This window comes from Coturnix japonica, chromosome 1 (assembly GCF_054131305.1).
Source record: "Coturnix japonica strain WE chromosome 1, WE-NBRP24, whole genome shotgun sequence".
Taxonomy (NCBI): domain Eukaryota; kingdom Metazoa; phylum Chordata; class Aves; order Galliformes; family Phasianidae; genus Coturnix; species Coturnix japonica.
The window spans coordinates 60746425-60755320 of NC_140663.1; positions in this window are offsets into that span (position 1 = coordinate 60746425).

The following is an 8896-nucleotide window of genomic DNA, read 5'->3' on the forward strand; positions in this document are numbered from 1 at the left end:
GAAATGGGGATTGATTTGTTTCTAGGATAAAAAATATAACAGAAAAAGCAAAAGAGAAGAGAGAAATGATTTTACTGCCTTGATTATTGCCCACCTACAAGAAATCTCTTTGTTCTATTTTTTCACAGCCACAAGCCCTATATAAAGATCAGCATCCTTGCTAATTACGTATGTCAAGGTGTTCTGAGAACTGCCTGGAAGCCAGCTGCATTCCATGGTGTCCTAAACACTGTGCTCCACAGTCATTCCCTCTCTGTAACTGTAGGGTGAGGACAGAGGTAACAGTCTTCAGGGTCTTATTTTTTTGTGAACTATGCTATTTGCACAATGACATTTTGCAGTCCTATATCATCTTCCGTTCCTGGGACTCAAACAGATTTACGAGCGTTGCTAGCAGAGATGCTCCATAGGCATTTCAGAAGAATTCTTCAAAAGCCACTAAGTGACATTCCTTGTTTGTGAAGAACTGCTCTTGACAAAAAGCAGAGCTGCGCTTCAGTGTTTGTCTTCCTGATAAAAAATGTATCTGTCAGCTCTTATGCTGATACATTGCTATACACACCTTTCACATCATCAGGCTTTCACTCTTCATCTTGCCCCATCCGTGTGCCTTGGTTAAGCATATCATTCTTCTCATGCCCCTCGCATCAGCAGCAGTGGTGGCAGGTGGGCCTTCCCTGGCAAACATGCTGTGGAAAGAAGTACATCTCCTACAGAGACGTATTTGCCTCAGCATCTTTATCCTTTTGTACCACGAAGCTTAAGTCGATACATGACACAAAGAGAGATTTAGCATCACTAGTAGGTGATGCTTTTACAGGCATGTAAAACCTCACAGATGAGCTCTGAGCCTGCTGCAGAAGTGCCTGGGCATGCTTTGTTCTGTGCTGGGTGAGGGGCAGGCTGGCTTCTGTATGCAAAAGCAGGGAGGTCAAACTATGGGGTTCACATTCCTTGTGCTTATCAGTCGCTTACAGGATTATTGGTTATAAAGGACTGCTAACCTGCACACAGGACCTACTGGGAAGAGATAGTGTAAATAGATTGACATTATCACATTGGGCCTGATCTGTGAATGTGAGTAGCCACTCCCTGTCCACAAAAAATCACATGGAGAATGCCACCAAAATTATCTAGCCTTTTAAAACATAATTAGGAAACTTAAACAAGGCCATAGAGAATCCCAGAATCCTGTACTGGCAGCGTGCTTAGGAACACTCATCACGTGTGACTTCTCCACTGTCGTGAATAAGGCTTTCAAACACATCTATGGTACCTGCAGTAGATGGGTGAAAGCCCATGCCAGTCATGAGTGGGGTAGTTCCAACAAGAAAACTTTTGAGGATTTCATTGACTCTTTGGCTACATTCTCCATCAGGCTGTGCAGTCTCTGCTCCTTAAAAATCATTGGCTATAGAATGTATCTTCCAGTCAGGCCAAATCAAGCAGAAGCCTGCACAGTGTCACGTCAGAAACACGTATGCTACATCTACACAGCATAGGGCAACTCTCCCTTCTCCAGTTTGGACACATCGGATGGATTCAAACTGCATGTGGTAGCATTTCTTAAGCACACCCATAAGTCAGTGGGGCCTGGGGACAAGTGCCACATTGGTTCCCAGTCCTGGGATGGCTCAGCCTTCCTTCAGAAGCAAGAAGACTGGGAGCATCTTTACCAGTAAGCACATGCTTCCATCTCCACAACTGGCAATACTGGCTGCTGCAGAGCTCAGAGCTCAGCAGGATCTGCAATCAGAAGCCCTGGCCTCTCACTGAAGCGAGATCTTGTCTCTGAGAGGAGCAGGGATGCCTGCCATCTGGACAGACTTAAGACAAGGCCAGAAGGGTGGTTTGGCCACAGCTCAGTCATGCTCAGTCCTCGTGCCGCATCTGAGTGTGAATGCAGTAAATCAAGAGCTGACAGGGTGACAAACCCAGAGACTCACGTTTCTTCTTAACAATGATACTTTTCATCCCTTGACCTATTTGGGGATGGTCCACTGACAAGGAACTGCTCCAGAAATGCATATGTCTCTGACTTGGGGCTACATGAATGAAGTGGGATGTCAGCTAAGCACAAGGAGTCACTTAGACGCCTTTGAAAACTGAGAACGTGAATTAACAATTCAAAAGGCAAGTTTGGGATAGAGCCGGGCTTTATGGAAGGAGGGAAATGTAAGGAATTCCCACTTTAACATTAGAGAGGCTGAAGTGTATGTCTGTAAAGCTGATTTCCCCTTACAAAAACTTCAAGTGTATTTGTTTCTCTGCGAAACTGGATTGGCATATTTATTGCATTTCCTCCAAAAATATATATTTTTATAAATGATGGATCTTTTGGGTGAGTCTGAATAATACCTGACAAGAAATAAAGGAAAGGTGTTGGGGAAGAAAAAATCATTTCTCACACTGAATCTGATGTTAATGAAGTTTTAACAAATAATATACTAGTACAGTTACTTCTGATCTCACTTATAATAAGATCATTCCTGAGTAGTTTCATTGACTTCAGTATCTTTATGTTAGTTTATACAACTAGGTTCTGATGTAAAACACTGTACGAAATACCTAGTGCACTAAGCTGTCTGCTTCTTGTTCATAGCTGTTTTGTTCCTGACCACACTGAGATAATAAAACGCAGTTGTGATGGATATGCCTATAGCTACAGCCCCCAATGCCTTTTCAGTGGCTTTTTTTGTTTTTCCCCTTCTCTCTTCTATATATGTACTTAAATACTATTTTGGAAGTCACACTTTTCCAGGCGTCACCTGGTTATGAGGTCCTCTTTAGGAAGTATTTCAGTCAAGCCCTTTTTAGAATTACTGTCCCAAGCACCACGGCAGTTTAAAATCTCCAGTGCAAACCTGACTTCTGTATGCAGTGAGAAAAGGGGGGAGACTGTCTTGTCTGTTTTCCTGATCAGCTGTAACTTTGTCTACATTTTGCTGTTTCTGGCAGCTCATCTTGTCCAGTTTTAAATGATTGTTAGACAAAAGAGCATGAACTTTGTGGGATAAATATTTGGAAATATATATTTTTAACAGAAATCAGTGAGAAGAAAAATGAGTAAGGTAGAATCTGATCAATTACTTGATCATATCCTTCTTGCTTTTCTTAGGAACCAGGTGCTTGGAACTGGGTTCTTCTCTTGTTGCTACTCATGTGATTATGGAGCAGTTCCTCTCAGTAACTGCAATCACCCGCTGGAAAACCGACACTTGTGAGAGCAGAGCTGAGTGCGATGGCCACATCTCTCCAAGAAAAGCAAGTAACAGCCTGAAGCTGAAGTATTTTGGCCCCTTTACCAAGCAGCAGCAAATTTTGATGCTTTGTAGGTCAGGCTTCCTCTCTGAGAGCAGGATACAAAGGTGCTGACTTGGGTATTTCCTTAGGGTAATGTGTCTATTTAAAGTACGTGCAGACACTTGCTGATTACCACAAGGGTGGCTATAAACAGCATGCAGTCAATTCCCCTTTGCAGAAACACTGCTTGCCCCAAGAAACCGATGCTTTGGCATCCTTTCTTTTCAGGGTGTTTCCAAAACCCAGAGCAGCTGCTCACATACATCCAACACCCCATTCTTGCCTTCATCCCATCCTTTGTCTGGGAGAAAACTTTCCCCATGGCTGACCCCACGGTGTGGAAAAGTGCCTGGATCATTATGCCCAGCTTTTATATCTCTGCTTCATTACACAAAGGGAATTAAGAAAGGCCTAAATTCCCCAACAAATAGGAGAGCTTCAACCCACAGAGTGTCCTTAACAATTCTGTGTGTGTGTGGTTACTGCTTGGGTTTTTAAACTCTTCTGTGAAGAAATTCATCATGTGCAAGTCATGAACTCGTTTCACCATAGCAATACATTATCAAACAGCAATAGTGCTCTTTATTAAAGCCCTTAAAAACAGCATTTGAGTGCAAAAGGTTATCCACTGCCTTTCTACTGGGTAGTGTGTCCGTGGCTCTTACAATCTGCACTGCGGGTCAGCAATTTATCTGTGAAATTCCTAGAGAAAAGGGGCAACCTGTGTTAAAGTCTTAATGCATCAAATCCAGTGATGAAAAAGTTAACAGTTGATCATGTACGCATATTGAGGAGGTCGTGAAGAATATGCTTTCTTACCTGTAAAGATGTTGAGAACTGCTATGTAAGACCAAATGAACTGGCATCATTGTTGCAAAGCTTAAGTTTTATTTTAATACCATCTGGGAGAGACTCACCATGGTGGTGGGAGAAAGAGGCTCACTATCGGTGGCACACAGCAAGGGACTGGGGCTGCTCCCTGGCTCTACAGCACTACCACAGATCTGATCTGAATCTGACCCTAGGGTGGTACCCTGGCCTTGCCCTGGTGCAGGACACTGGCCTGTAGCAGGGCTCTGCAATGCTGGACCTCCTTAGGACTTCAAAGCACCAGCCAATGGAGCTCATCATTGCAGGACTGCTTTCTATTGATGCAGAACATGAACTGCTTCTAATGATTTTAACCTAGACTGCAGATTTACACCAGCTGAAAACCTGGCTCCAAGCAGACTGCGAGGGAATTTCCTTGACTTTTCTCCCCCTTCCCTTTAGAAATGAATTACTGCTGCATGTTTTCCATTTTCCTATAAGCTTTCTATCCAGTGACCCAAACACTCCAAAATAAACACGTACATTTCCTTCCTTGGTACTCTATGTCAGGATCTATTTAACTGCCTCTGCAAAAGCAAGTGATCCTGAAAATCCCACAGTCGTGGTTAAACAGAAGTTTCCTTTATTTTTAGAGCCATCTCTGAGTATAAGTATTACCCTTCAGCACTCATTCACATTCTTGCAGCGGTTATAGGTGCGATTCCTAGTGCTGCACGCTGCTGCTGGGCTCTACTAACTGGCGGTAGATGATTTTGCTACAACTTATTCCAGTTCAAGCCTGGAACAAAGGCAGCTGTTCCCGCTCAGCTCTGTGTGTGAGCTGATAAACAAGCATATGGTGAGATCTTCTGAAATGGAATGGGATGAAAACTGAATTACAGCAAAGCAAAGCAGGACCTGCAAACTACATGATGGTGACCTTTCCTGCAAATGCAATTCTAGCATTGGAGTGTGTGTAGGTGTGAGGAAACAGTTATCTGTGCTGCTGCTGCAGATACACGCTGCTTCTTTCTGTGTTTAATTGTACATTATCACTTGTATTATAGTAGGAAATAAAGGCCTAAACTGAGATCAAATAATTGTTTTGCAGGTTGCTGCAAAATACATGCATTAAGATAAGTGTAATTGGTTTGGCTGTAGGTGTTGTGCAAGGACAGGAGAGCAGGATGGTGAGGCAAGAGGCAGGAGCTGTGTGTGGGAAGCCAGGCTGTTGATGCTGCTGCACCGAAGAACTGGCTACAAGGAGACATGCAGGTATCACCCTGCTTGTACCACATCTCGTCGTGCTGCTGGAGTGTCTGGCCGCAGGACTTGTCCCAGTCCCAGACAGTTCACCTTCTACCAAGTGAGAGCACAAAAATTAGTATATTCAAACTTGGCTTTGGTTTACAGAATAATCTAAGAGCACAGGCAGGCTCTGTGTTAAGGGTCCTGTGACTGGGAAAGCGGATGCTGCTTGCCTCTATCCCCACATAAAATCCCATCACTGTGATTTAGTGGTGCGGTAAGTGCACTATGACCACACAGATTTTGGCACTGGTGCGCATGAACACTGAAGTCACAGGGATTCCGTGCTGCCATCATTAGGACAGCCCAACTGCGGGCTGTGTTCTAACCCCAGAGCTGCATCTGTGTGCCACTCACGCGGGACCTCTTGCTGTGTGCAGGTTTTCTGGCTTTTCCAGCAACTAGGTCTCCTGGGCTGGCTCATATCCCGACACAGCCACCTCCAAATGCAGCAGTTTGTGATGAAGATGGGATTCTGCTTTCATTTTCCCAGGGGAGATGGGGAAACACATCCTGTCCAAGACATATGTGACCAGCTACTTCTGCTAGAATGCTTTCAGCTTCTTTACAAAAGATGCTTTAGGTCCTCATGCACTGTCCTGAGCTGTAGCAACACGCCCAACATGGAGGTCTGGGCAAAACAGGCAACAGAGCATCGGGGTGGAAAAAGGGATGTAGTTTTTGAAGTTCTGATCACAATTTGTGAAGTAAAAAGTCTGCAGCAAAAAGAGTAGCTGGAAAGAAAGAAATTCATTCTTTTTTCTCTCGATGCAACATTTTAATATTTTTCCATGTGTTTCTGATTATCTGAAGGAGATGTATAGTTTTACCACACTGCAGAGAAATAAAACCCTCGGTGAGCTAGAAATCAGCTAGGTCTCAAAGATTTTAATAATACTCAGGGATGTGTGTGAAGGCCAGTGATGCTGAGGGGAAGGTGAAGTTATCGCATAGAGCCAGGTGACAGAACTGCCATTTCCTGAGAGCAGGCCTGCACTCCATGTTCAGCTAAGGCAGGATTAATCCAGTGTTTGGCTCCAGTGTGGCTCCTAGGCTGGCTCAGCCACACATGTAGAATCCCCTCACTGCTGGCATAGCGCTTTAAGCAGGAGGGATTTTGCTGACACTAACTATTCTACCTTGGGCAAAGTACAGGATCTGCTCAGGCACTCATCCTTCTCCCCACATCTCCCCAGCTGAATTAGGATTCACAAAACTCATCAGGAGAGCATCACCCAGCAACCAAGCCTCACACGACACGGAAGACACAGATTGCAGCAATATGCAAGTGCTCCTTTTCCTTTTCAAATGTGGTCTTTAGTCCCATGGGAGACACATCAAGTCTGCAGAGCTGCATATCAGGGTGTCTTGGGTGCTGTGCTGCACCAACGATAGGAGCTAAGTACCTAATTGCTTGATTTAGAGAGGCAGTTTGGACACACGGCTGAGTTTTCCAAGTGCTTTTGGGTCAAATCTGAAGAAAGCCCATTAACTTCATTGGCTTTGGATGATGTCCCATATACACAAAACTTGAAGAATGATGCTTTAAAAGAAATACCAAAGTTAAATCGGGACATTTTAACAATTCTCTTTGTATTTGAATTTAGTGGCTGTATGCTGACAGTGTAATTAGCAAGACACTATGTTAATTAATGCCAGATGACATTGGTGGGATGGCAAAACAACCAGTGTTCAGAAGAATAGCTCACAGTTGAACTGTTCCTCTCTCCCCACCTTATTTTTAGCAAAAGGAACATAGCCAAAAAGCCAGAGAAAGCCGAATTAAACCAAAAGTCAAACCATTTACAGACATGTAAAATGTGGCGTATCTCAGCACATCACTTTCAAGCCAAATCTAATCTTATCGCACAAAAAATATATATTAACCATCTCTCCTTAGATCCTACATACAGAACTTGAAGAGCATTGCACAGTGGACAAATTAGCTGTCACTGAAGCTGAAGGAGCAGAATTCAGACTTATCCTTCACATAACGAAGCATTTGAAAGGTAATTTTCAGTGTAAGGATTGTGGATTTCTTGGGATCACTCAGCCAATGTGAAAAGAATTTGCAGTAGCACAGAAAAATACATTCACATACACGCAATCTGAGTTCATACATGTTAAGCCTCCATCTATATGTGTAAGATTACTAACTCAATTTGACTGGGCACAGAAATGGACTCCATGTGAGAACTATGCTGTGTGTAATTTTAAGTCATCGATTTTAAATTGTATGCATAGAGATATTTATCTGCAGATACGAAAATTTCTGCATATAAGTTAATGGTCTTTTACTGCCATACCTCTTGTAGATCCCGTCTCGAGTAGAATTAGCGACTATGATAGCATTCTACTGTGAGGAAAATGTGAAGGCATTTGTGCTGCTCTAGAGAGGGCTTCAAATCTAGTGGTCTTACAAGCAATGGGGCAGTATGATGAAGTTGGCAGGATTTCCTTACAAGTCTTTATTTTCCTGGGAAGAGAAGCCAAAATAGTAAAACTAAAGGCTGGTGCAGCCCATGCACAGATGTCTCCAATGCCGCTCAGGGGTGACACATGGACACATATGAGAGCCAGACAGTGCGCCTGCATGAAACCAAATGCATGGCCAATACAAACTCACATAGCCAGGTCACGAACATTGTCATCTACACACCTTAGCTGCCGCTTCAGGCAGCATCTATCCTCCAACAAGGCATCATAACTGTAGCCCAAAAGCACAAAACCACCAGAAAACCCAGCACCGTGGCCTCTGGCAAAACCAACTCAAATGCATTGCATGCTCATGCCTGTCCAGGACAGAAGGTTTGATGGTGACGGTCTAACAATATGTGCCACACAGCTGGTTGTGATGGCCACGAACCTTTGGCCTAACAGTGTGTGACAAATTCTCTTTACTAGTAATTTTTTTCACTCACAGCAGGCAAACTTTTAAGTTGCACAGACCCACTTGTCTTCCTGTAGTCATTCTCCAGTGGCTTTGCATCTGCTTTACATAGAGTTAAACACCAGGAAAAACCACAGGAAAATTAACTCTTGTCTCAGCTTGTCCGACAGTCCCTGTCAGAGAAAACTTATTATTTATCCTGAGTCTGGAGCTGTATTTTTACATTTCCTCTCCCCACCCCACAAGCGCTGACAGTCAGGTGGTGAAAGCTCATACATTCTCAATGTGAAAACGACATAACTTCATCATATAGTGTTTGGGAATGGGTATATCTGAATAAGGTACATGTGTGGCTGAAGGGGCTATACCTGCATTCGGGCCTGGTATTTGATTTCATGAGGGAGCTGGGAATGGTGGTTTGCCCTGCGAGCCCTCAAAGATCCATATCCTGGGAGGATCCAGAGGACTGAAATATTTTAATGCAAATATGAGGAAGCCTTTGAGTTCATAAATATGCTTTAACTTAACAAAAGCATTTAGCTTCAGCGCGCTGAAGTGAAAGTTTAAATGAGAGCAAACAGCAAG